Raw genomic sequence first — 7952 nt, 5'->3', positions numbered from 1 at the left:
TGTAGGAAGAAGCAATTCTAGCTTCTCACATAACTCTGCCAGCACACATCAACCTATTAGACAGCAACTTCTGTTCCTTAGGCAATTTTAGCTGGAGACAACCATTGTGCCAGTATTTCCTCTTTGCTATATGCTTCATTGTCCCCCAGGGGCGGCAGAAACCAATAAACCACGTTCGTATTCTAATAATAACTATGAGATAGAAACTGAAGTTTGTCTCTTCAGAAAGAGGCTGAACCATCTCTATATTTGATAAAAGCTTAGAGTATTGTAAGCACTTAATTAATGGACTCATGAAAGTAAGTGTATCTGTCACTTCCTCCTAGAGTTTTAGGGGATTGGGGAATAGGTTTAACTCATTCAGTTCAGTATGGAACTATTTATCTCCTAAAATTTTTACTATGATTTCTTCATAACTTGATTAAGATTTTTCAAAATGTCTGACAGGTTCATGGACATGAAAGATATAACATCTATATCATTACATATTAATTTTAAAATCCATATTTCAAAAGTAATAAGGTATTACTTTATTACTTTTCAGTTAATCCATGAAGAACAATCAATTTGAAATTGTTAAGCATTTATCAAATATTTAAGGACTAAGTGGATCGTGATTGTCACCATGGAAAAATAAAAGATGAATGAGGCAGGTTGTTCTCTCCTAAACAACTATTAAATATTGAATGGACTTTGACACATGGTATAGTGAGGACTTTCAAGGGTAAAGGCAGGAGGATTAGTCCTGTGGACAGTGAGGAGATGGGAGGAGCAATTTTAGCAACTCCAGCACACCTTTTGCGGAGGTGTATGCCAGAGAATACATAATTGAATAATGCATTCTTAAACACGTTACTTCTTAGAGCTTTTATTTGCTAATATTTGTTATGCTTCTTCCCAAATAGGCTGTAATATGTAGCAGTACTCAAAACTTTTTTGACCCTTGTATGGCTTTAAGGAATATAGATCTCCTGATATTAGTCTTCTATTAAGATCTCAAGAAAGATATTACAAATTTCCATCCATTTAGTCAATCAGCCATATTTTTGCGCATTTATCAACTATAAGTATTTTGCCACATGATATGAAAAATACAACCAGTTGTAAAATAGGGTCTATACCCGATGATACTATGCTTAATCTGATGAGATGAATCAAAATGTGTATATATAGATATATATGAAATACAAAACTATCATAATGCATCTGGAACTTAGGGCATTGTCAGCTTCCACTTTTTGCAACACAGCTTTGAGTCAATAGAGGGCCAAAAGAAAGGAATGATAAAAAGAATTTCTTCATGGGAAAAATATCTGTGAAAAAACCCAAGTGTTTTACTTCATACAAGGAGATTTTGGACCTTGTTATTTTTATTGTTTATTATTATTTGGCCAAGAAGTCTGTGTTGTTAGACTTCTTTATTTGTGTTAGTACACATAAACAAAATTTTAATATAAGATAAAATATAATAATATAATATAAAATCTTTATGGATTGGCAATTTTATTATAAAAGCCCTCTATTGCTAGCAATACCACTAGTCTTAGAGTCAATTTTGATTGCTATAAATAAAAATACATCAGCTATACTTTTGCTTGTTATTTACATGATGTATCTTTAACTCCCTTTCTTTTTAAATGTATCTGCAACCTTATATTTAATGTGTATTTTATAAGCAGCATATAGTTTTGTTTTTAAATTATTGTATTTTGATTTAATTTTAAATTAAATATAATTCAATATATTTAAATTCAATATAATTAATAATATATTTGAGCTTATATACCATCTGAGTATCTTTCTGTTTGTACTAACTGTTCTGTGTTCCATCTCCTTTTTCTTTTTTGCCTTCCTTTGCATAATTTGAATAGATTTTATCATGCAACTTCTTCAATGCTACTATCATGTACATTTTTACAACTATCTTAATCTTTAGAGATTGTATTTATCCTTGACTTATTAAAGGCTTGTGTACATGAATACTTTTACTTTCCAGACAATGCAAGGACTTTGAATACATAGAGCATTTTAATACTATTTATCAATTTTCTGCTTTTTTTCTTGCTATTATGAAATTCTTCTTATCATTTAGCCTTTAAAAATTTTTATTTTAAGTTGTGTAACGTAGAAGAGCTGCTTATAACAACTTCCATCACTATAGAAATATAAATATTGAAAATGTTTTCCTGGGAGGGAATCACTATAAACAATTTGGTTCTAGAGTTTTTATTCCACATTTTTAATATGATTTAAAAGAGTATTTAGCACTTTGTCACTTCCCCACTCCTGGACAATACATTTATTCCACTCTACCCTGTTTTTATTGATCATGTGTAGGATGTCTTCTAGTTGGATGTGAAATAGATGGAAAAGAAAAGTTATTACTGTCTCCCTGCTCACAATAAACAATTCTGAACTCAATTGATAACTTAATCACAGACCAAGTTCTTTTAACTGTTTTACCTTCTGCAGAGTGAAGGATTAGCTATAATTAACTTGAGTTAGGTAAGCTGTTCATTCTGGTCTTATCATTTCTACCTCCATTTCTTCCACAAGCTTCAATTTTGTCCAGAAGCCCCTTCTAGTTCTATGTATGCTTGTACATGTGTATGTATGCATATTCATGTGTATGTATGTATATTTATATCACTCTGTCTAGCTAGCCATCTACAATCTATATATCAGTCTGTTCATCTGTATATGTCTTTTGTACATGAGCACTCATTTTCTGTTAGATATACATACAAAAGTAGAATTCCTGGATAATAGACTAGGCATATGTTTAATTTTAGCAGATAATGCCAAACAAACTTCAAAAGTGCTTATACCGACTTTTACTGCCCCCAGCGATGTATAAACTTACAATTGATCAATTCTTCATGTTATTTAGCATTGCTCATCCTTTTAACTCTAACCATTCTTGTGCGTATATCATTGAATAGCGTTGTGATTTTTGTTTGTTTCCCTGTTCATTAATGATGTTGAATATGTTTTTACGTGTTTATTGTCCATTTGAATATCGTGTGTGTGCGTGTGTGTGTGTGTGTGTGTGTGAAGTGCCTGTTGAATTTTTCTAGCCGCTTTTTAAATTGGGTTATCATTTTATTTTGGTTATAGTCCTAAATATGTTGTGGATTTGGGTCTTTTGTTTGGGTCTTTTGTTAAACTATGCATTGCAAATTGAGCTTTTTCTGGCTTATAATTTGTCTTCCACTCACTTAATGGTATATTTAGATGAACAGAAGTTATTGACTTTTGTGAAATCTAATATTTTTTATTGAATGGATAGTGGTTTATTTATTTTATGTCTTATATAAAATACCTGCCAAAGTCATAGAGGTAATTTCCTTTTATATCTTCTAGAAGATATAGTTTTAATTTTCATATTTCTTTATGTTCCACCCACTTTGAACTAATCTTTGTATATGGTGTAAGACAGGGAAGAATTCAAGTTTTCTTTGCAGATACCAATCGATTCACCATCATTTATTTGGAAAGACTGTACTCTTCCTTCCTAATGGTGGGAGTGCTTTGGGTCAATCCTGTGCTAATACTACACTGTCTTAGTTATCATAACTTTATAATAAGTCTTAATATCTGGTAGTGGAAATCTTCTAGTTTTATCACTATTCTTCAAAATTGTTTTGAGTATTTTGGGTTCTATGCATTTCCGTAGAAATATTAGAATCAGGTTTTACATTTCTTTCTTTTTTTTTTTTTTTTTTTGAGACGGAGTCTTGCTCTGTCCCCCAAGCTGGAGTGCAGTGGCGCGATCTCGGCGCTCACTGCAATCTCCGCCTCCCGGGTTCACGCCATTCTCCTGACTCAGCCTCCCGAGTAGCTGGGACTACAGGCGCCCGCCAACACGCCCGGCTAATTTTTTGTATTTTTAGTAGAGACGGGGTTTCACCGTGTTAGCCAGGATGGTCTCGATCTCCTGACCTCGTGATCCGCCCACCTCGGCCTCCCAAAGTGCTGGGATTACAGGCTTGAGCCACCGCGCCCAGCCAAGGTTTTACATTTCTACGCAAGAAACATTCTGCAATTTTGATCAGGAATCTATTGAAAGGTCACTTTGAGTGACAATTGGCACAGTATTGAGTATTTTAACTGGTAAAGACACATATTCCATCATTTAATTAAGCCTTCTTTCTTTCAATAGTGTTTTGTAATTTTTAGTTTGGAGACCTTACATCCTGTATTAGATAAATATATTTTAAAATCCCACAAGATATTACTATTATTGATTTACACTTCCATATTCATTGGATTTATCAATAGTTTTACTCCTTTTGTTTTTTATATTTCTTTTTGTAAGCCTTTACTTCTGTCTTTCTGAAGAATTTCCTTAGGTTTTCCTTTAAGATGCATCTGCTCAGTTTATGAGTATTTATTTACTTAACCTTTATTTATGAGGACTATTTTCTGGTTAATATAATTCTAGATTGATACACTTTAAAAAAGGTCATTTCACTGTCCTATGTTTTCCATTATAATTGTTGAGAATAAGCTATTAATCATTCTGTTACTGTTTTGAATATGAAATATTCATAATATCTGGATTATGAATAGTCAAAATCTCCAGATGCTTTTAAGATGTATACTTTGATTTTAAGCAGTTACGATATACTGAAGTGTGGTTTTCTGTATATTTATTTTGCCTCAGTGTCTGTCTTCAGTTTTGGAAAATCCTCTTCTATTGACTCTGAATATTCCTTTTATATATTGTCTTTCTTTTTCTGATACTTCATTTGCATATACTTTAGACATTTTACCATGTCCCATATGGTTTTTATGTTGTTTTCTGTATTTTACATCCTTCATTGTCTCTGTGCTCCAGTTTGGATAATTTTTCCTAACCTAAATTTCTGTTCACTAACCCTGTGCCCTGCAGAAGTTATGTCCTGTTTAAGAAATCTTTACCTAACTCAAGTTAATTACAGCTAATCCTTCATTCTGCAGAAGGTAAGACAGTTAAAAGAGCTTGGTCTGTGATTAAGTTACAATTAAGTTCAGAATTGCTTATTGTTATTTTTCCAGCCTTAGAATATTCATTTGTTTATTGTACCCAGACTAATTTTTGCTGAAAATTTCAACAGGGTCTCCTATTTTCTTGAGCATGTAATTTACATTTACTTAAAAACTTGTCTAACAACTCCAGTATCTCATTTGCCTGAGTGTCTAATTCTATTATATGTTTGTTCTCTTAATTTTGGGCCCTTTGATTTTTTTTGTCCTGGTGGTACACCTGAAAACTTTATATTAAATGTTACATGTTATGTATAAAACACTGCAGAGATAATCTGTGCCTCAGGATCTGACTAATGTCATCTTCCTCCAGAAAATATTCTAATTCTAGCAAGGCAGTCAGGCTAGCAGCAGATTGTCCTAATCCAATACAACTATTGGCCTCCCAACCCTGTAAAAAAGCTTCCCCTTCCAGGCTAGAAGAATATTAGACTGTAATTAAGATTCAGATAATTTGTAGCTGAGTTTCGGTCTTGTGAGAGATGATTTATTTCTGGTGTGCCCTTAGTACTTGAGCATATACTTTTAGAATCCCAACCAAAAGATTGGAGATAAGGGTCCCTTTTTCCTTGATTGGCCTTAATTCCAATTTTGTTTCCTCAGCCCCATGATACCTCCAATATCTCTGACAAGCTTCTTAGTCTCTCAGCTGCTTATTGGTAGTTGACAAACGCCTCAAGGGGAAAAGCAGTGCTAAATACAAGGCTCATCTTTCACTGCTTTCTGTTTCTCCAAGGTACTGACTCCTCAAGTCCTAACTGCTTTGGTTGCTCTCCAATGTCCTAAAACACACACACACACACACACACACACACACACACACACACATCCCATATAGTTTTTCTTGTAGTTGTTGGTGGAGGAATTAATCGGTACAAGATACTTTATCATCATCTAAATAAAAATTCAATATATAATACTTAAAGTTTAGATATATCCATCTATATAACCCCAAAGGTCCAAATTAGAAGGACAGAGAAGGGAGGATTACAAAGAATGAAAGAAATAGAAGGGTAGAAGAAATAAAGAACTAGAGGGATTTAAAAAATGCAATTAGGTGAAAACATTAGTCCTCTGACAACAATAGATGAAAGAGTTTTTATAAGAAAATTTATGCCTAATAAGTAGCATGTGATTATGGAAAATGTGTGACCGGAACAGGTATTGAGTCAGCTTAATACATGAGAAGAGAGACATATTGTGAGACTGATCAGGAATAGTTCTGAAGAGGAGATGACCATTCAGATGAGGCATAAATTCTAGTAGAAGTTAGACACGTGACAAAAAAATGTAAAATTTATAGTTGCTTGAAAGCTTTATTTTTCTAGAAAGAAAAGAATCATTTCGATATTTCAAAACATTATGCCTATAAGAGTTTGAGATTTAAATTGCCATATACCAGTTAAACTTAAAATCTTAGGTTTTATCTTTTCATTGATCAGTCAAATTTGGCAGTTACTTTAATTTTCATTTCTGTTCTGACCTGAATATAAGACTGGCATACTAAATTTAATTGCACTCAGCTTAATTGCTCCTCGATTTTTAACTCATTATTTGAGTTGAATAAGTCAACATTTTAGAAGTGGGCAGGGAGCACTGATAAGTGAAACACTGAAAGCATGTCTCTTAGCTACGTACTGAATTGGACAGACAGCATTGATTGAGGTCAAATTTGACTCTACACATTTTTACATATTTGGAAACACATAAAAAGTTAATATTTACTTTTCTTGACTCTATCCTCTTTGTTGATTATCACAGTAATGCAAATATGATATATCATGTTGATATATGACCAATGGTAGACGTGAGTGCTAATGCATAATGTGCCCTACCAACATATAAATATGTCTTCACTACTAAAGAATATAGAGGTTTCTAAACCCCTGATCAGTTTCTAGACTTTTTTCTTGTATCTATGTTCATAAATTGGGAGAAAAGAAGACAGCACATTTATAATTATGCGATTAGTAAGAGTATAACTGAATTTTGAGTATAACTACAAAAGAATTGAGGGACAACTTGATAAAGCAATTTATTAATTTAACTGGTTGCTGTAAAAAGAACAATAATCAGTTAATCTTCACATCCAATGGGACTGAATTACCAGATTTGAATCTAATGTTGTTGAAAAATTGAATGATGATTAAAGTACTACCTGATGAAGAAGTTCGTAATACTTGGGAAATTATCTATAGTTTATCTAGGACTGCTCATGATACTTTACTACAATCTGAGTGACTTAAAGGATTATCTTCTTGGCTCTGGGCAAACAAATGTCAATGCAAAGCCCAAGAATTTTACTTATATGAGACGGAATTGAGTTCATGTTTAGCAATAAATTGGAAACCTGTAGATCAAAAAACTAATACAAATATGTGGACATCTCTTTATCAAATACTATTCAGTGAAAAATAGTGAAACTTGTGAAATAGAGTACTAGCTTGAAAGAAAATAATTTCCACACATTTTTAATTATTCTTTTTCTGTGTGGACTGTCAACTCTCAACTAATATTTCTAAGGAAAAATGATTGTGTGTGTGTGTGTGTGTGTGTGTCTGTGTCTGTGTATGTGTGTTTGCTTATTCAGATGAGGAACAGACAGACAAGATGAAAAGTTTTTGTAAAAACAATATTTTTATTGATAAACATGAGAATGCAAATGCACAAATTTGGGCTAACTTTTCACAAATCAATTCTAATCATTGATGAGAATATCTTGTTGTGGTTGCTATTGTTATTAATGCATGTCTTCGATGCAAATTCACCCAAGTTTTAATATCTTCCTGCTCTTGTTAAGCTTTACCCCACAGGACAGAATTAACTTTTTCTTTCCTTTTGAAATACTTATCTTTAGATTGGTCATGCCTATCACATGGAGCATTGTTCATATGAGAATCATGGTATCAATTCTTTTCAAAAAC

This window comes from Nomascus leucogenys, chromosome 22a (assembly GCF_006542625.1).
Source record: "Nomascus leucogenys isolate Asia chromosome 22a, Asia_NLE_v1, whole genome shotgun sequence".
Lineage (NCBI taxonomy): Eukaryota > Metazoa > Chordata > Mammalia > Primates > Hylobatidae > Nomascus > Nomascus leucogenys.
This window is presented reverse-complemented; position numbering follows the sequence as displayed.